The 26,353-nt window shown below is 34.1% G+C and overlaps 1 protein-coding gene across 5 annotated transcripts in view; it reads left to right on the top strand.

Annotated features, from left to right (window-relative positions):
* The window catches only part of LOC115232317 (cysteine/serine-rich nuclear protein 3-like), a 181,350-nt gene that overhangs the window by 105,114 nt on the left and 49,883 nt on the right, over positions 1–26,353 (top strand). For 2 of the 5 annotated variants that reach the window (XM_029802143.2, XM_036515524.1), the window contains exons 3-4: positions 4,815–4,847; positions 24,043–24,144. The gene's annotated coding sequence lies outside the window, so the exon portion shown is untranslated. Of the gene's footprint in view, positions 1–712; positions 734–4,814; positions 4,848–24,042; positions 24,145–26,353 lie in introns of those variants that run through there. The other 3 variants (XM_036515515.1, XM_029802141.2, XM_036515520.1) reach the window with 2 other exon arrangements.

Raw genomic sequence — 26,353 nt, forward strand, 5'->3', positions numbered from 1 at the left:
GTTCAGCAAAAGGGACTGATAAAATAAGTACCAGGCTTTGAAAAAATATTATTAGGATCAATTTGTTTGACTAAAATTCTTGAAGGTGGTGCCCCAGCATGGCTGCAGTCTAATGACTGAAACAAGTAAAAGGTAAAGACACTTGTGTAAATTCATATGGAACCACTATATTATTTAACTTAGAGCTAAACGTACTATTTGGTATTTGTAATATTAATTTCCCTTCTGTTCATTATGTCCTTCTGAATGAAATTCAAGTACCACACAAGCAAAATGAATTTTCAATTCTCAAGACTTAACAGATATTAATTAAACAAAGAAGTTTTGAACTTTGTACTCGTTAGTCAACAAGCAATTAACCCTTTGTAATATGGAATTTGAAGCAACAGAGTTGTTACAGAAAAACTTCAAGACTGCTTTGTCTGTTGACTGAATATGTTTTTGTTTTGATTGAAATCAACAAACTGACACACATAAAGCAACTAGTTTCAAATTGTCCATTTAAAAATTTATCGGGATTCAAAATACAATTTAAAATTTTTATATTTGCATTCTCTTCGTATGTTCCCAAAGATAATATTCTTTCTTTCTTTATTATTTATTTATCTAAAGTTACTTATTGTATGAAATCTTTCTCCTTCATATTACACTAATCTCTGTCATCACTACATAAAGGTCTTTACCAAAAAAAGAAAAGGAAAAGCTATGGAATGGATTCCCGGAAATTTTGATGGTAAAGTGTTCAGTTCTTTGACTGATTTATGTTGGTGGATTGCCTGATTGTGAAAAATAACAAAATATTAGTGCCTTGCAGTGTTTAGGCATAAGCAAAGTTTAGGTTAGTTAAAATACGTTTTCTGACATATTTCAATTGCTAAAAGGCAAATTCAATGCAGTTACCATGGAGAAAATATTTCTCTTATGGTAAAAAAAGTGTGAAAACACTCCATTAGTTGCTATCTATCAAGACTCCCAGACATCAATGTTTCAAGCTAGTTAGCCTTTATCAATAGGAGGTACATAAGAGAAATATTTTCTACTGCAACTGCAGTGAATTTGCCTTTTAGCGGTTGAACTCTCCCCCCCTCTCTCTCTCTCACACACACACACAGTTTTAGAATGGAATTTGAAGTAGATAAAAGTTTAGGATTTGGGCAGCTTTTAACTTTTTCCTGCCCAAGGAGTTTGAAAAAAAAAAAACTCCTTTGTGTGTTTTTAATTCAATATTCTACTCACTATTGTTTATAGCTTTAGCTGCTTTGAGTTACACCCCAGAAAAAAGAAAAGGAAAAAAGAATCTACTTCATTTCTTTGGAATTTTGTAAATTCATAGAATGTAAACATAAATGTTTTTATGTTTATTCTGAAGTGAATTTTAAATAATACCAAGGATTAAAATGGTATCAAATAATAGCAGTACATTACAAAGAAAGATATATTTGCTGATCTATGCATCTCTCTCTCTCAAATATACAACAGATTATTTTCATTGTGTGTGTGTGTGTGTGTGTTTTATGCATAATCATACAGAAAAGTAATCAGTATTAGCTAAAAATGTACTCTATAGGTAGAATATGAGACTTATTTGTATAAGAAAAAATTAGACAGTGACTTTAAAGTTTCATTAGTCAGCTTTATCTCTTTCATATACTTGGTAACCTACACAAGAATATTTGATAAGCACATTAAATAAATTGCCTCTCACATCTATCTTGTTTAGGACTGTGGCTTTGCTGTAGCCCAAAGAGGGGGCAGTTGCCTAATCATAGATTTATTCTCTATATCATTACTATACTTGATGGCATAATAGAGAGACACTTGCATCCCAGTTTCAGCAGTGCATATTCACGAAAAATGTTTCAAGTGCATTAAAGCATGTAATAATATAGTGAATTTAAAAAAAAAAAAAAAAAATTGGGGGGGGGGGGGGATTTTTTTTTTTAATGTGCCTTTTTTATGGACCATCAAATACTTGTCTCCTCTGTTTTTTTTTCTTTTTATAATTGAATTTTTACTTTTGAAATAATGGTTCTGAGCTTTCAAGTATTAGATTACTTAACTAACCAAATATCATGAATGAAATTCTACACAGTGCCTCTTATCAACAATTGTAAAACTGTATTTAAATAGAAAAAGATTTTTTTTTTTCAATAGATATTCCCTTTTTTTTTCTCAAACTTATATTTTCATCCATTGAATTTATTTTTAATTTTATGTTTGTTTTTAGCACCTTTGAATTGCATTATACCTTCATTGCTTTACTAGAAGTTTGAAAAGGCAGAAAACCAACAGTGGTTCGTTAATGTCTCATGGGTTTCTCTTTTCTTTTTCCTCCTTTCTATCAACAGTCTGCTTAAATGCAAATTCAGAAGGTAACCAAGATTAAACTTCATTAATATAGCTATAAAGCAGTCTGTGGGTGAAAGATAGTCTTCTACGCTGTTGAAATTGTTGGGGTGGGAATAATGGAGGCGAGGGAAGGGGGGAAGCCATTAGCCAAATGTCAACAGTGGAATGACAACTTGTACAGAATATTGGTTTTTTATTTTATTTTATTTATTATTTTTCCTGATATTCTTCAGCTGTCCTCTTCTTCCAACTGTTTCATTCAAGATCTAGTAAACCAGCTGGTAAATAAGTTATCTTTATTGATTGGCTAAGCCATTAACCAACCTAATTCATACCAGAATTATGAATTTAGAGTACAACTTGTACAGAATATTTGCATGTGTGCATTTCCTTCATTAGCTAATTGATTGATCTTTGTTTTAAAATTCCAAGTGGTTTAAAAAAAAAAAAAAATTAGTCGTAGTGGACAGGTGAAAAAAAGAACTGAATGTTAATAAGCTCCCCACATTTAAAACCATATATCTCTGTAAAAATGGCAAGTCTTATAAATGTGTCACTTTATTTTATTGTTGCAATCAGGCTCCTGCTGCAAAGTCATCTTTGTTTAAACCTTTAATCAAATTTATCAAACACTTCTATTTCATCCAGACAAACTGAAATGGATATAAATTTGCTTCCTTTATCATTGTAGCAACTTTGCACATTGTCACACAAGTGCTTGCCACTGCCACTATTACATCAGTTGCCAAAACCATTGATATTTTTACTGTCAACTAAATATGCACTTCAGTATATTACATTACACTAACTGACATGCATCACTTTAATGTTTACTCAGCAACAGTACTATCCCAATAGAAAGATATTAACTAACTGTTCTGTACTGGTAAAAAGACACTTTGAGAAATGCAGAAATGAATGAAAGCTTTATAAAAGTATCTCTTCAAAGGTGTTTTCCAAAACTTTTACAATATTAGTTGCATGTGTGTCTGTGGAATATGTTCAGTATGTTGTATTATGGCATGGACAGCTGTGTGATTAACCTTTTAGCATTCAGCTTACTTTATCAAATGTAATTCTTTATTCGCATTGCTTTGAATTAATCATGCATTATCTTGTAGCTTTAAAATTTGTTTATTTTTAGAATGATATTGTAGAGTAGGTGTGAGGGGCCAGATCTGGCTGGTCTGAACATGGAACAAGAAGAATATTGGGATCAGCTTCTTGGTTTTTAAGTCCTGCATGACACCATGGGTAAATATCTTCCCGGTAGACCAGTGCTTTGTGAATGAATTTGATAGGCATAAACTATGGAAGGTCATTATGTATATGAGTGTATACATGTGTTTGTGCATGTCCCTCCTGACAATCAGTATTGGCTTGTTTATGTCCTCATAATTTAATGGTTCAGCAAAAGAGATCTCAAGTTCTAGGGTTGATCTGTTTGACTAAGGCCCTTCAAGGCAGGGCCCCAGCTTGGCCACTGTCCAATGAATGACCCAAGTACAAAATACAAGAGAAATATTGAGAAATTGAGAAATATTAATAGAAATGCAATCACAGAGAGCAACAATGAAGTGGATCTTCATGATTCTAAATTTATGTGTGTTTATTTGAACAAACTTTGAATTCAATGTACTGTGAAATACTTGAATTTTTGTATGAAATTAAAAGAATGGTGTAAACAAAGTTATTTTTTGTGCCACACAATTTTGTTTTTCTTTTTTTTGTTGGTCAAACTTTTGTTACTGGCTGTTTAATTCACTGATATTCCAACCATTTGCATATACATACCATTTGCATATGTTAACAAAAATATCTTAAACTTGTACTGGTATCTTCAGAATTTTATTGATATATATTGAAGACTTGTGATAAGGGTGTTGCATTCATGATTGCAAGATCATGGTTTCAATTCACAGACCAGCAGAATGTTCTGTTCTTGAGCAAAACACTTCATTTCACATTACTCCCATTTAATGGAGAATGTTGGCCTACCTGCATAGCCAGTGGGATGACATCGTTTGAAGACTACAACAAATGCAGGGAAGCACATTATGACTAGTGGCATACAACCACATCTTATAGTCTGGCCAATGCAGTGATATATATTCTATCTATATTATAAGTGCTGTGTAACATTTTTTAGAATGTAAGCAAATTTTAAGGGCTATTGGTGTTGATAGCTTAATTTTCTGTTTAATTAATTGAACCATCATTTAAAAAAAAAAGCAAAAACAGAGGAAAACTTCTTTTTGAATAAAATCAAACAAAAAAAAATTTTTTTTAAACCATGTTTAATGTATGAGATATATTGTGAGGGTGGAGTAAATTTACATGGAAGGGTATGATATAATTTGCATTCAACAAATTGCATTCTGGAAATTTTAATGAAACCTGGTATTAATTTATTTTTCTCTGTTTCAATTTTACATAGTTTTCTTTTTCTTCTCTTTTCATTTCAGATTCAACAATGGAATTGATTTCTTCTTCACTGAGTAAGTTTCTGAGTTTGTTTTATCTCACTTGGTTCATTGTTAATTGACAGACAGATGATGTGTTCACTTTAGTGACCAATTCCTCCCTCATTCTACGGTTTTGAAAAAAATATTTTCAAGGCTTCAAAAATACAAAGCAATTGTACAAATAAATAAATAAATATTTGTGTAGATGCAGGCATGGCTATGTGGTTAAGTAGCTTGCTTTGCTACCACATGCTTTTGGGCTCAGTCCCACTGCACAGCACTTTGGTCAAATATCTTCTATTATTGTCCTAGACTAACCAATGCCTTGTGAATGAATTTGGTAGATGGAACATGTATATGTGTGTATGTATATGCTTGTCTTTGTCCCTCACTACCATTTGACTACTGATGTTAGATTGAGTGGTTTGGCAATAGAGATGGATAAAATAAGTACCAGATATAAAAATTAGTACTGAGATCGATTTGTTTGACTAAACATGTCTTGTCAATACCACAGCATGGCTACAATCCAATAACTAAAGTAAGAAGGGACAAAAAATGTATTCTAAGTATCTTTTCCTTCTTCATTAATTTCAAATTCAAACTCAAAACTTTGAATCCTGCCAAATATTACGGAAAAATAATTACATCTCCCTTGTATTAATAGCCCACTAGGGGACATCACATGTATAAGAAATGAGATTCAAGAGAAAATATCTCACTTTATTGGATTGGCCCCCTCTCCACATATTCATGAATAAACTAAACATTTACCTTTTGAAGGAAAAATTTGGCTAAATCCTATTAAATAAGCAAATCTGGTTGAAATTTTTCCATCAAAAGTATTTGTTGTAATATATATTCCATAGAACTAAGTGGTTGTCATTAGATTGGGTATCTGGTTATAAAATGCTTGCTTTCCTAAATCAAACAAATATTTAAATATTCACAACTAACCAATTTATGTTAGTTTTATAAAACCTGTAAAAATTGTTTAAAATAATAAAAAGTAGTTACCTTTTGAAACAGGTCTTTTTTTACTGTTGAGCTAAACTTCTGCTATTTCGGATTTAATGGTAATTGTTATGGCTTTAAGTTTACTTCTTAGTTTTGTATGTAATTTGAAAAAAATTCCTTGACTTCTGTGAAACAATTCAGTCAATTTGATATGTTTCTGTGAGCTGTTCATTGAAAGTAAAACTTTAGTTTAAGACTGAGTCTGCAGTGTGCATAAATTGGAAGCTAAACAAATAACCGAAGTAACAGAGTAACACAAATACTATTTTTATCCCCATGTCCCCACTCTTCCTATAAAGCCTATTATCAGAATAAATTGTCTAAACTCTTGTGTCAAAAACTAAATTTTAACAAAATCACGTGTACACACTTTTCTAGTCTTATTAAATTTCCATCAATAAAAGTATTGAGTAATGCTTCAGCCTAATGTTAAATTGTTTTTATATATAATTTGACATAAGAACACACACACACTTTGTAATAGAAACAATAGATATGGTTTTGCTGATCTAGCAGTAAAATAAAAGTAAGTTTGACAAATACAGAAGTGAAACACTGCTGTCATGTGAACGCCCTCATTGTAGCCCAACAGGAAATAGAATAAATCATGCTCAGCATCATATTGTGGGACAAGAAAACCAACGCCTGGATTTGACAGCACACTAGTGTCAAAAACATCACAAGACCCATCAAGGAGAGGTCAGTTTGAGTCCCATAGGCAGCCTTTGATTTTTTTATCATTTGTAGCATTATGTACTTCGAGGTTTACTGTTCCAAAAATAAATATGTACACACACACACACTTATGTCTATGTCTATATCTCAAAATTATATGATAGCTGTAAACAAGTGCCACCATCATACAAATGGTACTGTCCTGTTCCAATCTTATTTGGGAAAAGATGAGGGTTGACAACAAGAAAGGTATTTGGCCATAGAAAATTTGTCTCAACAAATTCCAACTCCCCCATGCGGGCAGTGGAAAGTGGGTGTTAAAATGATGATGAAATATATATATGAACCAATATCATTTTTATTAATCACATATCTTATGATTCACTGCCAGCAAGAATTTTTCTCACTCAAAATACCTCATTTATCAGGGTCGTCCATCAGTATTTTAATTATTATGAGATATCTTGTGATCAGGGCTTAAACTATTGAGGTGTTTTGATCATTACTCTGTCGGTGACCAGAACTAACCCCATGTAGCAAAATCATAGACTTGCCAAGTTAAGTTTCTTGTTACGGTTTTCTCCCATCTTCTTAATTAGATAGTAAATTTATCAACTATACATCAACCAATTAGTGTATATTCTTAATTAATTGTAGAAGTAAGCTGACTAATTGGATAAAGCTTTGATTATTTAATGCTTTTTCATTCATGTCACATATCTTAAAACCTGTTAAGATATCCTATGACAGCTAAAAGTGCAAAATAAGTCTTAAGGATTAAAGGTTTTGTGGCAGTCTTATTTAATTTTCTTTTCAAACAGTTGATAGTGTATTTTATCAATGTTCCCAGCCTTAAACAGATTAATGGTTTTTAAATTTGACAAATCTTGTAGCAATGTAAGCACTGTTATAAACACTAAGATAAGAGATCTCTGTCTTAAAATAACACATAACTGCCAGGCAATCTTCTTGCCTCAGTTTATTTATACAGGAGATGTAATAGACGTAGTGGGGAAGAATCACATTTTCTATCAATCAGACAACACTCGACAATCTGTGAGAGGAAGTCTTAACAAAAGAAAGTGTCCCATAATGTACCTTTCATAATTTTGTTACACTGCCATACCGTGTTCAACTCGTGCTGAAGACAGCACTGAAAAACTAGAAAAACTAGCTTATACACTCTACCTAGTTACAGCTAAGTAGACTGGGCTGTTAAGTGTCTTGTTTGTTGACACATCACACTTGCAGTGTTAGAGAATAAGGACTATTGACTCCACAGCTTATTGTCCTGTACCCTATTTATTTGACTATTTATGCTATAAACTTGTATACCATCTAAAAGAGATTAGTTTCCCATAATACAGAAATCCAAATGAAATACCAATCGCATTAATTTTCATGTTTTACAATGTATCAAGTTACAAATTATCTAGTTCATGAAGTTTATCTAAATTTTCGATATTTATATTATGAATGAAAATATTTCATACAGCTTAGATTTAATAACTTGACTGTTTAACTGTATTTAACTTTAATTCATTGTAAAAATAAAATATCATGTTGGTTTTATTTACTGTTTTCTGAAGCATTACTAGATAGTGCAAACTTGATTAATATATAACATATGGCTTTAGCAAGTTTTGGTTGTATGATTTCATAAAATTTCAACTAAACAGTTCCTGTTTTTTTTTATTTTAATTCCCAATTTCCTCTTATAAGTTTCATGTTGCAAATTGAAGAATTTATTGTAAGTCCAAACTCTTAGAGTTCTTTCCCATCAAGACAGAGCTCAATTATACTGGTTATATACATATGTAAGAAATAAATCCTACACATCATCATTGAAGTTAAATGGCCAAGTGAATAATATATTAGACTAGCAACTCATAAGCCTTGAGTTCATTTTCATTGTGAGCAGTTTGTTATATCTCAAAGGAAGGACTCTAAATTTCATATACAGTACTAAACCTATTGGCATGTTAGCTGTAATATGTTTGTATCCTGCTTTAACCATATTGAAATTTATTTCTTGACTATTTCCCACCATAAAACTGAAGCTAAGATTCTAATAAACCTACCAAGAAGACTTTAGATGCATTAACATGACTGTTTGTATTTTCTAAAGAAACTATTTTAAAAGCTACGTTAAATCGTTGTAGTCTATAATGAACATTGTGTAAATACTTCTGCTGTTAACAACATTGTAGAACAAAGCCTGGAAATATTTTCTTTCATTGAATTCATTTATATGCTCTGTGTTCCCCCACCACTACAGATTTCCAAACTACACTACAAAATGGTTTATTCTGAATTGTGTGAGACCATGGGCATGTGTCTTCTACTATAGTAGAAACTATACAGAAACCCATTAAAATGTGGATGTGTGTGCATGTGAAATTTTCATTTCTGCACAAGATTGTTTGAGCAAAGAAATGAATGTGTTTTACATTCCAGGTGAATGTTATGTTCTGTACCCTCTGCATGCTTGAAGTTTAGGGGAATAATAAATAAATAATTAAAAAGAAAAAAAGAGAAAAAACTTGTAAATTGAGTAAGGCTTGGCAACATAAGGGCATCTGGCAATAAATTACTGCTTCGAATAAGTATCCATCCAACCTATGTCAGCACAAAAAATGGACATAGAGCTGAACAAAAAGAAAAAAATAAATAAATGTATGATACTTAAACAGATGGTGAAAGCACATGGCTCAATCATGAGGTAGTGAGTTTGATTTCTAGACCAGGCTGTGTATTGGGTTCTTGAGCAAGACACTTTTATTTCACGTTGTTCCAGTTCACTCAGCTGTAGAAATTAGTTGCAATGTCACTGGTGCCAAGCTGCTGGGAGGCTGGTATGCATGTGCAACTGCATAAACAATCTTGCCTGGATTTGTGCCTAGGAGGGGAACTCTCTAAGTGCAATCCCATGGTCATTCATGACCGAAGGGGGTCTTTACCCATTACTTATACAGATACATATCAGAACTGAGCATTCTCTAAATAGAGCACACCCAGTTCTGATATTAGACTCAACTAAATCAAACTGATCCTTTAGTTGTTAGAACTGTATGTTCTCTGAGGTCAATAACACCCAAATGGTTTTGGAGTAAACCAAGAAATACATTTCTTATGATAGAGAAATAATTTTCTGTCCTTTATTGTGTGCTTGTAATTTTTCATAGTCATTCAAATAAGATGATGGTAACAAATATAGAAAAGCTGTGTGCATGTAGATTGTGTAGTTAATTTTTTAAAAAAATAATATCAGAAAAATAACTGCACATTTACTAATGGCAGGACAGTGGGAAGAGTTGAGTAAAATTTATTATAGAATTAGTTTTGACTGAGACTTCGAATTTCACCTGTTGACTTATTCAACCAGTAGTTGAGTAAGCCCTCAGTTATAACTTGGAGTCCTAGCCAAAGCCAAGTTTATTATGTAAACACAATCGCATATACTCATTCCTCCAAATTTGTTGTCTTAATTATGTAGGTCATCATTATCATTTTCATGTTGGCATGAGTTGGATGGTTTGACAGGAGCTGGCAAGCCAGAAGACTGCAACATGCTTCACTGTTTTGGTATAGGTTTTACAGCTAGATGCCCTTCTTAATGCCAACTACCTTGCAATACATTGGTATAAATATATAATTAAGACATTGGGTTTTCTTTTATTCACACACACACACACACATTGTGATGGAAGAGAGAGGGTTCAACCTATACTACCATGGAACATGGATGTTATATAGTAAACAAACTTTGATGTCTTAATTAAATGGGATAAAATAGACTTTATCCTTTGTCTTTATTCTTTCTTCTGAATTTATATGACAGCTCTGAGCATGAAATTGCCCAGTTAGCGGCTACACTTAACTGAATCTAATAAAAGGGGTGGTGGAGAAAATTGGCAATAGATAGGGTGTAAATATCTGCCATTTCCTAGTTCCTTGCTTAATTAATGTGTTGCTAATCTCTTAATTTATGAAATATGTTCGGGAATTTTCTTTTTTTCTTTTTCATTTATTTTAAATGAATTTTTTTGTAATTTTTTTTTATTTGCTCAGATTTTAAGCATATTTATTGGTGTTTGTAAAAAAAAAAATGAAATAGAATAAAATAAAGAGAAATGTGTAGGTTCCAGAGAGATCTTAGTTACATGTGAAATCAGTGTAGTTAATTTGTCTGCAACATAACTTATAAGTCAATAAATCTAGCTATTAAAACAATACTTTTATCAAAGTTGTGATTGAATGCTTGTTAACACTTTAATCTTTGTGACTTGTCAAGATTATTGTAAGCAGTCATGTACTTTCCCCCACCTTAATTGTTAAAGAAGAGGGTGAGTGAGTAGTGTGTGGGAGTGAAATATAATCCAATTAGCTATTTTTTTTTATTATTTATTTTAGTTTATTCTTGTGATAAAAGGAATTATGCTCTTATGTTTTATTGATATTTAATTTGAAGAGGAAATGATTCTGATAAGTGTTTGACTACATCTTAATTCAGAGGTATATGCTGTAGAGCAGTTGTAAGTCTTTTTGCTGCTAGGCAAATGAGATGAGAAGCTATAGATATACCACTTACGGGGATATTTAGAAAAATAAAGGATATCCTGAAACAGGAAATAGTTGGATATCTGTACATGATTTAGATGATGATAGTAATGTTTTGTGATGTGGTGGTTAGTGTACCTGTTTTACATGTAGAAAGCTGTGTGATTTACATTTGCCAAAACCTGTAACATGTTTTAAACTCCTTTCATAATAGTGCGCTTTCATGGCCACTACTATAGCTGGATGGAACCAGCCAAAAAGTAGAGTTTTGTATTATTGTGATTATTATTAGTAGTAGTAATATTATTATCATCATCAAGGCGGTGAACTGGTAGAAATGTTAGCATGCAAGACAAAATGCTTAGCATTTCTTCTGGTTTTACATTTTGAGATCAAATTCCACCAATATCAACCTTGCCTTTCACCCCTTTCAGAGTTGATAAAAATAAGTTCCATTTGAGTATGAAGGGTCAGTGTATTCAGCTTACCTACTCCTCCAAAATTGCTGGCCAAAGTTTGAAACCATTATTATTATTATTATTATTATTATTATTATTATTATTATCATCATCATTATTATTATTATTGAGTGAGAGAGCAGTGCATGTCATCAGAGTGACATTAGGGTAAAATATACGAAGCCCAGTATACCCATCCTAACTATCCGTCTGATAAGAGTACATCAGGCACATGCATCACAACCATATGTGCACAACATAGTGATCTCATAACAAGATAAACAGCACATGACCTTGCGGGTGGGGCCCAGTTAAAATTTCTTCAGGTTGAGTAGCTCACCCTGCTCAAAAGGTCCCTGAATAAGGGTTGTTTAAGGATGTTGAACAAAACACCCATGTTTCTAGAGGTGAATTATCCAAACCCCAAAGAATTCCTTTCGACACATGGCTATGATGCTCCCCAACTACTTCTGCCCGTGATCAAAGATGCATATATCGTCAGCCACCAAGGGACATGCTCAACTGGTTATGGTCAAACAACTGACAAGCAAATCTGTGGTATTGAGCAGATTATTTATTGTAGCCCATCTTTTATACCAAGATAAAACAATGTACATGATAACACTTCCAATCAGTTAAGATCAGAAGCCATGAGAGCCACTGCCTGGTAGTGCATCAGGGCATTTATTATTATTATTATTATTATTATTATTATTTTGTCAGCAACCTGGCAGTATCATGAGCACATGAAACAAAATGCTTGGCAGCAGTTCTTTCATTTCCTTTTTCTCTGTGTACAAATACCACTGAGGTTGACTTGTCATATTTTCAGAGACTATTGGGTTAAAGCACCAGTCCTAATACTGAGGCTGATGGCATTGACTTACCTCCCCACTTGAAAATGCTGACCTTGTGCTGGAATTAGAAAGTTACTATCATAGGAATCTTTAGAGTGTAGGACAAGATGCCTTATGGTATTTGATCTGGCACTTTGCATTCTGAGTTGAAATTTTGCCAAAGTTACTTTTAGCTTTCACCCCTTTGGGATTGATAAAAATAAAGTACCAGTCATTTACTAGGGTTGATGATATCAGCTAACACTCTCTCCTCAAAATTGCTGGCCTTGTGCCTAAATCAAGAAACAATTACTGTCTTTTGCGTGTTTCAGTCATTGGACTGCAACTATGATTAGGCATGAGTTTAACCGAACAGATCAACTTCAGTGCTTATTTTCCTATTCTCAAAGCCTGGCACTTATTTCCCCCACCCCCACCCCACTTATTTTTTTTGCCAAACTGATAAGTTACGAGAACATAAGCAAGCCAACACTGGTTAACTATTTAGTAGAACATAGTTTCAATCTACAGGCCGCTGTGTTATGAGCCCTACATGATTGCTGTTCCAAAGTCCCTACTTCCTTGTGTGCCTAAAAGGAAAGGAAGACACTTTGAAGCTTAAATATTTTAAACTTTAGAGGTCTCTTTAAAGCCCAATCTACATTTGTTGTCTAGATAGAAATTTCATTAAAAAACTGTTTGGGACCAAACCCTCATTCTTGATTAAAACTGTTAGAAATAATTTAAACTTTTCACTGTGAGTAATCAGTTTTATTGTGTTAAAGAAATTATTTGTTTTGATTGGAATACTCTTTGGAAAATTTACTAATTTAAACATGGGCACAAGAATGTCTGTGTGAAGCAGCCTGCTTACCAACCACATGGTTCTGGGTTCAGTCCTACTGTGTGGCAATGTGCCACACAGGGCAAGTGTCTTTTACTAGTCTTGGGCCGACCAAAGCCTTGTGAGCCCATTGTATATATATATATATATATATATATATATATATATACATATATATGTGTGTTTGTATGTCTGTGTTTGTCCCCCCAACATCGCTTGACAACCGATGCTGGTGTGTTTGCATGTCTGTAACTTAACAGTTCGGCAAAAGAAACTGATAGAATAAGCACTAGGCTTACAAAGAATAAGATTTTGGGATCTATTTGCTCAACTAAAGGTGGTGCTCCAACATGGCCACAGTCAAATGACTGAAACAAATAAAAGCAAAAAAAAGAAAAGAAAATTCATTCATTTTGTATACAGTGACAGAAACCATATAAAAAAATTGTTCTTGTGGTAGCCATGTATTTTTATTGTTATATTTATCAAAATAAACACTTACAGATCAGGTGTGGCTGTGTGGTTGTAAAGAAGCTCACTTTGCAACCTTATTTCGAGTTCAGTCTCACTGCACAGTACCTTGGGCCTTCTATGATAGCCTTGTGAATGAATTCAGTGAACAGAAACTATATGGACCGCCATATATACACGTGTGTGTTTGTGTTTGTCCCCCACCATCCACTTGACAACTGGCGTTTGTTTACATGTACCATAATGTAGTAGTTCAGCCAAAGAGGCTGACAGAATAAGCACTAGACTTAAAGATAAGTACTGGGGTCTGTTTGTTCAACTAAACCTTTCAAGGCATTGACCCATCATGGCTGGAGTCCAATGGCTGAAACCAGTTAATGGAAAAAAACTAAGGCATGTATGTCTTCACGGGCATATAGAAAGATGTAGTTGTTTCAAGCTGTAGGCTTTATAATTCAAAGCTAATAAATGGCTTTAAAATAGGTGGGAGGTGGGAAGTCCAAAAATATTCTGAGATGCTGTCAGCGAGTAGTATAAGTCACAAAGCTTCAGAGAATATAACCATCTGTCATGTAATGTTTACATAATGTTTTATTCCATCCTTGCACCAATCACCAAAATGTCTGCTTGTAATCTTCTGTCTACAATTCATGTTACCAGTTTGTCATCTGAACACATGCCTGGTTACACTGTATCAATCGGTCTTCTATACACAACACTATTTTTCTCTAATTTTCATTTTATCCATACAGTTCTCTATAAAAGAAATAGAAATTTTTAAACTGTCAGTTATTTTAAAAGGATGCTCATTGGAATTTTGTAGGTTAATAATGGTCTGAGTTAGCAAGAATCTGATGGGAAATATAAACAAAAGTTGATGTGTGTGTTTGTTGGGTGTGCTGCAACAAGTAAAGACTTTAATAGTTTTGTTAGGCAATTTTTTTTTTTTACTTTCGATTTTTTTTTTTTTTTTAAAACCAGGTTTTTTCAAACTTTTGTCTAATTCTCTTCCTGTCTCTCTCCTTCTCTCAACCATTGACTTTATGGACATTGGATATAATGAAATATATAATTTTGAAAGTGGCAAGCTGGCAGAAATGTTAGCACACCGAGCGAAATGCTTAGCGGTATTTTGTCTGTCTCTGCATTCTGAGTTCAAATTCCACCAAGGTCAACTTTGCCATTCATCCTTTTGGTCACTAAATTTAGTACCGGTTACATACTGGAGTCAATCTAATCGACTGGACATTATGGTAAATGTAAAAATTTGGGGCTTTGTGCTTAGAGTAGAAAAGAAATATATAATTTTGATTGTGTGGCACTTTAGACAAGTGCCTTCTCTTATAGACCTGGGCCAACCAAAGCCTGAGTGGATTTGGTAAATGGAAACTGAAAGAAGCTCATCGTGTGTTTGTGTCTCTATCTTCATTTTACATTATTGCAGTAAAGAATGCCACTGTCTTAATGTATTGTCCTTTGTTTCCAATCTTGTGTGAAAAGCATGTCTGGCCCCGAGGAAATATTATGTTGCTTAGAAACAGGTGAGGGTTGGTGATAGGCAGGGCATTCGACCATAGAAAATCTGCCTCAACAAATTCTGTCCGATCCATGCAAGCATAGGAAAGTGGATGTTAAAACTATGATGTTGATTTAAGACACATCTTCAAAGTTTGAAGTCTTGACCATGCATGTGCATACACCTACACAAGAGACTACTGCTCCAGTTTGGTCCTCTCATGTTTCTGCTGCCAGAAGCTGCTTTAACCTTTCATTGTTTTAGCATGTATTAGATTTCATAGGTGCAACTTGGCCAAATGGTTAAGGAGTTCGCTTACCAACAAGGTTCAGGTTTCGGTACCACTATGTAGTATCTTGGAGAAATGTCATTTTCCATAGCCTTAGTTTGACATACGGCTTGTCAGTGAGATTAAGTTGAGAGAAACTGCATGGAAGCCCATCGGGTGGATTGTATTTATAATTAAAAAGATACACTGTGTCAGGCTCATGCTGAGAATTAAGGGTACATGTGAAATAATCATGATCAAACAACTGAATCTTCCGAATTGAACAGCAGAGATTCATTACCATATTAAGTTCCAGCCTTTTTTTTTCAGTTCATGTTTTGTTCAAGTCATAATTTTTACCATTCAAACATGAAGTTCAAAATTTTGATAGCAAATCTTTGGAATAAATAGTCTGGTACTATCTTGCATAATTTCATCCTAAGTTTCTATGCATATGTCACAGAATAACAGTCAGGGATAGTTGCATTTCATATGGTACTTAACCCTTCTGTTACCCACCTGCCCAAAATCAACCCTGGTTCTATGACACAAACTTCCTATTTTAAAAGATTATAAAACTATCAAAATTTCATGTTGATTTATGTTCCAAATACCAGCTTAATAATGACAGTTATTTTACTAAATCCTTCATTATTTTCAAAATTAATTGAAACCAGAGCACTCAGAGAGCACAAACCTCCACCAAGGCAACACCAACGTCCTCTCAATGATTAGCCTGAGATGATTTTTAAAATGAGAATATCTGAAATAAACTTGACTGCTCTTACAAACAAGAATACTAAAAATGAACCCAGCTGGTCTCAAAAATTAAATAAAAAAAAGAATTAAAAAAAAAAAACAGAAAAATAATTCAGAATCCTTGACCAGTACCAGATCAATCCCCAAATCTAATCAGTTCATGCCAATCATGAGGCCAAACATCCCTGAAAGTTTCATCTGAATCCATTCAGCAGTTCTTGAGATATCTTGTCCATGGACAAACAAACACAACCAAAAACAATACCTCCGCCTTCACTAAGGCGGAGGTAATAAAAGTAGAGTATTTCAACAGAAATATGGTAACAAAAGGTTTAAACTGTTTGTCTACTTAGAAAACTAAGGAAACAACAGATATATATGGTTAGTGAAAGCTTGATTGCTGTAGAATTATTTTATTTTGTTGTATAATTCCTATATTGATGTGTAAGAACACAAAATTTATGCATTTTCTGTTTTAAATGGGTCCTGATATAGAAACAATAAATAGATGATATTTGTTGATTTATATGAATTTTTATTTATTTCTGAAGTGATGTGTCTATGATCTACTATTTTGATAGTAGACTATAGAAGGAGTTTCTAAATGTTGGCATAGCATGCTGGAAATAGCAGACAATAGTCCTTCAAATATCATCCTGTCACATTTAAGAAAAACAACTACATTGAAGAATGTAGTTCTCAATACATTATCTATGGAGAAATAAACAAGACAGGGGTGTTAAAACAAAAATAATTTTCAACTAAGTTATATAATCAGTTTTACTTAAAATGTCATTCTCCATGATGAAAGAATTTACTTTTAATCATCTGCAACAAGCAGGTTGATGAGTTTATTCACATATGCTAATCACTTTTCTAAATATCATCTTCAATTATAGTTAGTTAATTGGTTAGATATGATAGGAACTGATATTTTAGTTACAATTGACTAATATAGAATGAGAAAATATTATTGCCTATTGGTTTTAAAACATTCATTATGTAAGTCATTAAGCATGTACACTGGTCAGTTTCTTAAATTGAGCAGTGGATTTTCTTTTTATTATTATTCATTTCTCTTCTGCTGTCATTCCCAAATAATATCTGTTTATCAAACTTTATTGAAAATCTGAATATCATCATATGATTTGCTTTTCTAGCAGCCTTGAAAGAAAAGTTTCCTTAATTAACTTCTATACAATTAGTGAGACCTGTATCATTATGGCTATGCTAGTCTACTCTAAGAATCTCTACCCCATTAGTTGACTATTGAAAAATTTCAATCATTTATTGGGAGTTATTTCCCCTATCACTAGCTGTTTATTATTTTTTTTTTGTTAATTTTTTTCAAGCATCTTTTAACCTTTAACAGATTAATGTAGACCTTACCTAATCCTTCACACTCCTACCCCCTTTTTCCCCTCCCTCAGTGTTCATTTATATGCATGAAGCTTGGAATGTTATGAATTGCCATAACCTCATATCTTTCCCTGTGTAGTTATCTTCTGATTAGATATATAGTTCAAGTGATAGATTAATAATCATGTGGTTAAAATGTGCATGGTAATGTAGGCATTTTTAATGGAGAGAAAACATTGATTATTGAGTGCTATTCAGCTTCTTAATTATACAAAATATATTTTGTTCAGAGTTGAAATGATTGCAATTAGAAGAGGCAGTACAATAATGAGTCCATCAGTTCAAAAAGTTTTATTAGTCAGCCCAAATATATATCATCTGTAAGGCATAGATTTAAATAGGGAAGAGAAAAAGCATGATCTTAAACTCAACAATCTTTATGGCATTTAATTATTTGATATTCATAATATGAATGATGTTAGATAAATTGAGAAAAATATGCAACTAAGAAAAATGTAGCTTCTTGAATGATTTTGTGAAAGGTTTCTAGTTACCGAAGTTAATGTCAGAAAGATTGGTTATAACCAGTTTAAACAAATAACATTGTCTAATCTATGAAGAAATAAAATTAAAGTAATTTTTGGCCAGTTTGATCAGGTAAGTATTTATTTTAATGTTGTAATATTAATCTCAAGATACAATTATTAGTCCATTAATATATAACATAGAGAGGTACTTTTTAAAATTATTCTATTTGTACATGGATAGAGAGCTTGAGAATATGTATTTATTTTCTTTTTTACATTTATTTAGAAACTAATACCTTAGTTAAAGCTTGTAAGATTTTGTGTGGGTGTGTGTTTGTGCATGAATGAGTGATTGCATTCTGAAATCTTGAAATTAGGATTTTTTTAATAGCTTTAACTTAATGAAAAACAAAACAGAAAATACTATATTTTTTCTGGACTTTACAGTTATTTTGCATATGATTTTTAGCCTTTACATTTTTACAAAGCAACAAATTTGATTGACCTCCTGTTAATATATATTTTCATACATGTTATATACTTTGAAGGTGAGGAGTCCCCATTCATATATAAATTGCATCTTATAAGAAAGAAAAAACCTTTTATTTAGACAAACAAGCAATATGGTTGATTTAATGCAATGTTTCTGCAAGTTCATCATTCTTTCTTTCTAAGTTTAAGGTTCACAGCACCCTTGTTGGAACATGGATCTTGGATGGCCTCATTTGTCAATTGTTTTATTGAATCATTTTGTTACCATATTTCTGTCGAAATACCATCTTTTTTTAATTAATTAGGATTTTTTTAATAGCTTTAACTTAATGAAAAACAAAACAGAAAATACTATATTTTTTCTGGACTTTACAGTTATTTTGCATATGATTTTTAGCCTTTACATTTTTACAAAGCAACAAATTTGATTGACCTCCTGTTAATATATATTTTCATACATGTTATATACTTTGAAGGTGAGGAGTCCCCATTCATATATAAATTGCATCTTATAAGAAAGAAAAAATCTTTTATTTAGACAAACAAGCAATATGGTTGATTTAATGCAATGTTTCTGCAAGTTCATCATTCTTTCTTTCTAAGTTTAAGGTTCACAGCACCCTTGTTGGAACATGGATCTTGGATGGCCTCATTTGTCAATTGTTTTATTGAATCATTTTGTTACCATATTTCTGTCGAAATACCATCTTTTTTTAATTAATTTTGGAAATGAAAACTATACTAAATAACTTCACTGTTATTAAGCTGATGTTTGTGACATAAATTAATATGAAATTTTCAATTTAGGCCTCTTAAAAACAAGAAGGTTGTACCATAGAGCCAGAAGCATTCTTGGGTGGGTGGGTTGGTATCAAAAGGGTTACATGTAAAATCTCATAGTAACCTGATTAGAAACCACAGATTTAGGGTTTATAAAGTACTCTTGATCATAATAGTCAGCTGAGGTCTTTGTAAAACAAATTCATTAAGAATTCTACACAGCATTCATTGAACAGAGTTAGATTGAACTCTTATTTCTCAGCCATTAAAGACGAATGTCTCTGATGTTGATTCATGCTAATAGCTTGTCCTGTGATGGTGAATGTTTCAGCTGCTTTCTTCTTCCTCCTATCCTCTCTGATTTTATGGGGTTGGGGTATTGGGTGGGAGCTGTTGAGATCTCCATTTGCTATATCACTATGGTCAAGTCAACCAGCCTCAGGATAAGGAACAACAGGGGCTAACGTCAGTAATAGGATATGACAGAGGTGTCTTATGATGGCTGGGGCAATTCTAGTCGGTCAGTGCAAAGATGGTGATGGCAGTGATAGTGATGTTATAGCATTGGAAATGTTGATGTTAGTGTTGTTGTTGTTGTGGTGGTGGTGGTATTAATGTGGGCACTGGATGTGAAGATGGTAATTACAAAGTGGGTGGATATGGAGATATTATTGTTATTATTATTATTGGCGGTGGTGTTGGGTGGTGATGGTGTTGGCTGTGAAGATGCTGGAAATGGTTGACCTGATGGTCATGGTGGTGAGGGCTGCAGTGGGAGTAGACTGCAGAGTGGCCACGAGAGAAAGAGAGAGAAACAGTGGTTTATTGATTGGTTTTAGTCCGGCTGGTTTGTTGGCTCTTACTGCGCAGCACCATTGCTTGAACAGAGATAGTAGTGATGATGATGATGATGGTGGTGGTGATGGCGGTGGCAGTGATGGCAAAAGCAATGGGGTACTGCCAATATAGGAGAGGAAAGCAAGTAAAAGGGTTTGGGAACAGGTAGGATTGATAATTGTGGGGAGAGAGAGAGAGAGAGAAGAGGTGGTCGATAGTTTGAGAATTAGGAATAAAAGCAAAAATAAAATGAAAATGAAGTATATAAAAATAAAGATCAAAATATTCTGGACTGAGGTCAGCAAAGAGCATTGGTGAAAAATTACACAATAAAATAGGAAGAAGAGGAAGAGAAACAAGCTTGACCAAGGATAGTGGGGTGGGGATGTTGATTCTGATCAGTGAGTAAAACTTTTAGAGAGAGGATGGTAGACTAGAATCTAAGAGAAACACCGAGAGAGAGAGAGAGAGGGAGAGAAAGATTGAGAGAAAATAGAGAGAGGAAAGCAGCAGTAGCACTATGTACATGAAGAAGAGAGAGACTACACTGCTGTCTACTAACTGCAGGAGGCTTGGCCATGTATTGATTTCTCTTTGCAATTTTGTCAGGTCTCTGCCCAACAGTCTTTGCTTTATCAGGTTGTCATGGCAATGTAAACCTTCCATGAGATTCTCTTCTCTTTTCCATCTACTACTGGAAATTAAATCTGATGCTAAACCCTAGGACCCTTATTCCCTCCCCTACCTCATGACTCTCACTCAAATCCATCTCTTTCTCTGTTTCTCTCTCTCTGTTTCTCTCTCTCTGTTTCTCTCTCTCTTTGTGTTTCTTTCTCTCTCTCTCTCTCTAGATATTTACACACAAATATATGTGTTTGTAGAAATGTATGTGTACGATATAAATGTGTGATTTTATATATATATATATAAAATGTATGTCTGTCTATGTATAAATGTGTATATAAAATTTGTGTGTGTATATATATGCATAGAGATAGATATGTATGTAGATACATACACATCCTACTGTGTATGTTACACAGTCATATTCATTTAATGTACATAGTTATATATGTAGAGAGAGGTTATAGAATGGAAAAATATTTACTGAATCACACATACATTCATGGATCATTCATTTCTTACATATACGCTTACAGGCATCCACACTTTGATATTGTGCAGACTCTAGATTACAAGCATACACCTATGCATGCATCCATCCACACACACACACACACACAAACGCATTAATGTATATACATACATTCATACAGTACTGTGCACCCCACAAAAGCTTACCATTCCATACCTACTTTCCCCATTGCCACAGACTCACACGCTCCACATTTGCAAGCTCACGCGCACACCTACCTACATATACACCTATGCTAGCACACACACACACTCGCATGCAAGTTCACACTCCCATATCAGTTGTCATACTCCTACATAAGTGACACTCTTCCACATAGGCATTCCCTCTTCACACACTCAAGATTCTTAGATACACACACACACACATGTTGTATATTTATATGATGTGTATAAGTGTATGCATATCTGTAGATATTGTGTGTGTATTCACTTTCATACACAGAGCTTCTCTTTAGAAATTCATTCATATTCCACTTTTACACACACACACACACACACACAGAAACATCATATATTCATTTCATTAAATATAGAGACACACTCATTCTACATACAGACATAGAAGCACATTCTCTACCAATTGGATTTTACACACACCCACATAACCACTCACATGCTCTCTCTCTCTATCTCCCTAGTATACACATACAACCATTCCTTCATTGATACATACAGAGAATTTACCTACATCTATGTACACACCCATTTCTCTTTTACTCTCCACAGTTTTCTTCCTTCCTTCCTACATTCTCCAATCCTTTTATTTTCATAGTGGGTGGGCAGAGAAGGAAGTCAAAATAAATTTGTTGGTAAAGTGATCAGAGTGGAGATTGAGTGTGCACTCAGCTACTTTCATATTTTCTGTACTCTCTATCTATCTATCTATATATATATATATATATATATATATATGTGTGTAGTTTCCTTTTTTTCTTTACTAACGTCATTCATTGGGCTGAGGCCATGCTGGAGTCTGGAGTACCATATTGAAGTACTTTAATGGGTTATATTAACCCCATCACTTTGGTATTTATTTCGTCAACCTTGTAAGATGGGATGGTAAAGTCAGCATAATGGGATGTTACCAAATGCTATAACTTATTTTTCTATGATGCTCAGCTGAAGCTACATTGCCTGCTCAAATGCACTCATGCACATACAATATGTGGGCACATATATGTACTTGTGTGAATGTGTATGTAAGTATATACACACATGTACCGTGTGCCTGTAGCTATTTCTGTATCATGGTTTCTCATGATTATCTTGTGTTCTTGACACAGTGCTCTTCAGCAAACTATGTTGTATTTGTTGTAATTAATGATTAGATAGTGATATGTCATGCCATTATTCAGGCTCTGTCAATTGCTTCTAAATGTTAGAGTAAAAATTCCATACTGTATCCACAGGTTGACACTAACTCTTTTCATTATTGTGTGACTATGATATTTCTCAGTGAAACATTAAGTGCAATGTTTTGAACTATTATGTATGCAGTGGCTCAATTAATATTTGACCATCCAATAGCAAGAGACTCACTTCCTTTTGCCATTTGTGCTTCAAGCGTGATATGTCTTTTTGATGATGTTTATGGGAGCTGTTGTTGATATACTGAGCTCTTAAATGAGTTTCCTATTTGAGCAATGTAAGATAGTACTGTTGTATTTTTTCTGTGATCTAATACATGGTGCAGTTACTCATGCACTGGTTATCCAAGGGCCATGACTCAGTGTTTAGACAGTGACAGTTGCCTTTTCTAATTTGTATTATTTTAAGGGATTTTGTGATTTTGTGATGTGTGTGTGTATACATATATATGTATGTGTGTATATATATACCGATCTATCATGACCCACTCAACGCACGGGTGAGGGTGTGGTTGTTACTTTCTGTTTGTTATTGCCACATTCTCCCTCTTTATTTCTCTCTCCTTTCTCTCTCACTTTCCCACTCTCTTACTATTCCTTTCTCTCGGACTATCCCTCGCTTTCTCTTACTCTATCTTTATCTATCTCTCTCTCTCCCATTTATAAAAAACAAAAGATCTTGAGTAAGTTGAGAAAGAAAATATTTTGAAAGATCAATCATAAATATCAGGCAGTGACAACGGAAATCACACTCGCCTTTTGTACATGCCACTATTTGAGTGATTAAAAATAAGGAAAAAAAAAAAGGATTTCTTTGTTAAATTTAGTACTTATTTTGGGAATTTTTCGATGATTGACCATGCAAATGAAAGCTCTAAATATGGGCTACATGCAGCTGTAAATTTCTTTCAGAAAAAATGAAAACTAAACAATAAAAAATAAAAGGCAAAAATACGTAAAAATGAAATTTTTTTTTCAACTTCAAAAATCTTGCCTTAATTTTCAAACTTTTGAACCCATTTTCCGCGCTTAAATTACAAATCCACTTCCACTTTACCATGTTGAAAATTTGATTGAAATCGGGCAAAAGGTGTCCAATCTAGACCCCCAAGTGTCCCCCAAAATCAATAAAATCTCTGTTTTCACAGCAAAGTCACCACTGTAGCACCCCAAAACGTCCCCCAATCAATTTCTCACCTCAAGTTACCCCCTCCTGTAAATTTTAATCCCCTTCCAGCCCCATTTAGACCTTTTTTTACATAAAAATCCAATTTGTATCAACATTCACCTTCTTTATTTTATAGATTAGATTAGATGAAAATCGCGCCAATCTGGAGGGGCTTACAGCCCCCTTGAATCGATAAAAAATCACTCTTCTCACCATAGCAACAGCATCTTTGCAGATGGTGAGTTTTAACCTACTCAACTCTCTGCCTCATCATACCTTCTATGCCTGTGTTAATTTTCAGCTCGATCCAACTACTGGTCTGGCCACCAACCTCTGACGTAGCAAAATGTGCACACAATTTTGACCCTTTTTATATATATATCTTATACTTATATATATATATAGTTAAATTTAAAAGCCAGTTATTCCACAACAATTTCTGTTAGAAAACAATTTACTTGCATAACTGTAGGATACTTATCAAAACAATACAAACCCAAGAGATGACAGCTGTAATTGTCAGAATTATTAGTCAAGCCCTTGGTGTGTGTGTGTGTGTGCAGCTGTATTGTCTATTAGGTCGCTGTAACTGAAGTGAACAACAATACTGAATTTTGCAACAGCTTAACTGAGAATTTAGTCACCATCATATGAAAATTTGAAATATTGTTTGGGAAAAAAAAGACCAGTACAACTCTTCCAAAGCCAAAAGAGATTGAGGTGAGCTGCTGACATTGCATAGTTTATCTTGGACAATAATTGTGTAAAATGATGTAATTTATGTTTGATTGAGAAATATTGCATTATAAATCACTCCACACTTATAATTAACAGAAAGACAGAGTTAATCCCCACTTGCAAACACAGTATGAAGTTTTTGCTATTTCTTTTCAGGGCTACAGGCAGAGCGCTAGTGGTGACACATCATCACCATCATTAATGTCTGTTATCCATGCTGGCATGGGTTGGCTGGTTTGACTAGGGCTGGTAAACTCAAAGGCTGCACCAGACTCCAGTCTGATATGGTATGGTTTTCTATGGCTGGATGCTCTTCCTAACACCAACCACTCTGAGAGTGTAATGGGTGCTTTTATGTGCCACCAATACAGGTGCCATTTGCATGACATCAGTATCTGCCACGACTGCGATTTTGGTCGGCTTGATGGGTCTTCTTCTCAAGCATGACATAATGCCAAAGGTCTCAGTCATTGCCTCCATGAGACCCAATGCTTGAAAGGAACTCAGCCACTTTGCCTCTTTGAGGCCCAACACTCAAAAGGAACTCAGCCTCTTTGCTTCCGTGAGGCCCAACACTCGAAAGGTGCTCTTAACATGCCACTAGCATGGGTGCCAGTTACGTAACATCAGCCATCACTACAATTTCACTTGGCTTTCGGGTCTTCTCAAGCACAGCATATCGCCAAAGGTCTTCGTCACAGTCATTGCCTCTGTGAGGACCGAAGTTCAAAGATCATGCTTCACCACTTCATTCTGTCTTCCTGGGTCTACTTCTACGATAGGTTCCCTCCACAGTTAGAGATCAGCACTTCCTCGTCCATACACATCACATGATCATACCAGATGTCTCTCTTGCACTCCACATCTGATGCCTCTTATGCCTAACTCTTCTCTCAAGATGCTTACACTCTGTCGAACATGCATACTGACATTGCACATCCAGCGAAACATACTGGCTTAATTTCTTTCAAGCCTATGCATGCCCTCGGTTGTCACAGCTCATGCCACAGAACACATTATATACTACCATCTTGTCTTTTGCTTCAAATAAAAACACAGTTTGTTGAAGATAGTTACATCCAAATTTCTGTTTTAGCTAAATGTGCATGTATGAAAAGGCCTCTTTACTGAGTGTACATACTACATCCTGTTGCATTGAAGATGTCCTGCATCACATAATTTTGATGAGTTTTTGTTGAAAAACTCTGGCCAGCAAATTCTCTTAGCTCTTAGCAGATTGCCCTGGGAAAAGCTCATCACTCACTCCTTTTCAAGCAAGATAGCAAATGGATGTGATGAAGAGATCAAACTTACCATTAGCCCCAACATAGGTCATAGTATCATGAAAATTTGCTTTTACATATAATATATATATATATATATATATATCTTGGACTTTTGTTTGAAAGTAGCTGAGAGAATGCACAACTGACTACTACCTCTGCCTCCGCCATTGTTGATGCCCTCTCTAAGCTGAGTGTATTAGTTGATGCTATTCTATTTTCTGTGTCTATATCACTGTGTGGGGACCAACATGTCAAAGGGTAGGCCCAGCACTTCCTTTGTGTGTCGTTAAAGGCAACTAAAAGAGGTTGCAGTAGGAGTTACACTCCAACCTCATAAAACCCTCACCAGTAATGACTACCCAAACAGACCCATGGGTTGGAGGGTATTTGCCTGAGTGGTGCAAAGATGTCATCTGTCAGGTT

This window comes from Octopus sinensis, linkage group LG2 (genome assembly GCF_006345805.1).
Source record: "Octopus sinensis linkage group LG2, ASM634580v1, whole genome shotgun sequence".
Lineage (NCBI taxonomy): Eukaryota > Metazoa > Mollusca > Cephalopoda > Octopoda > Octopodidae > Octopus > Octopus sinensis.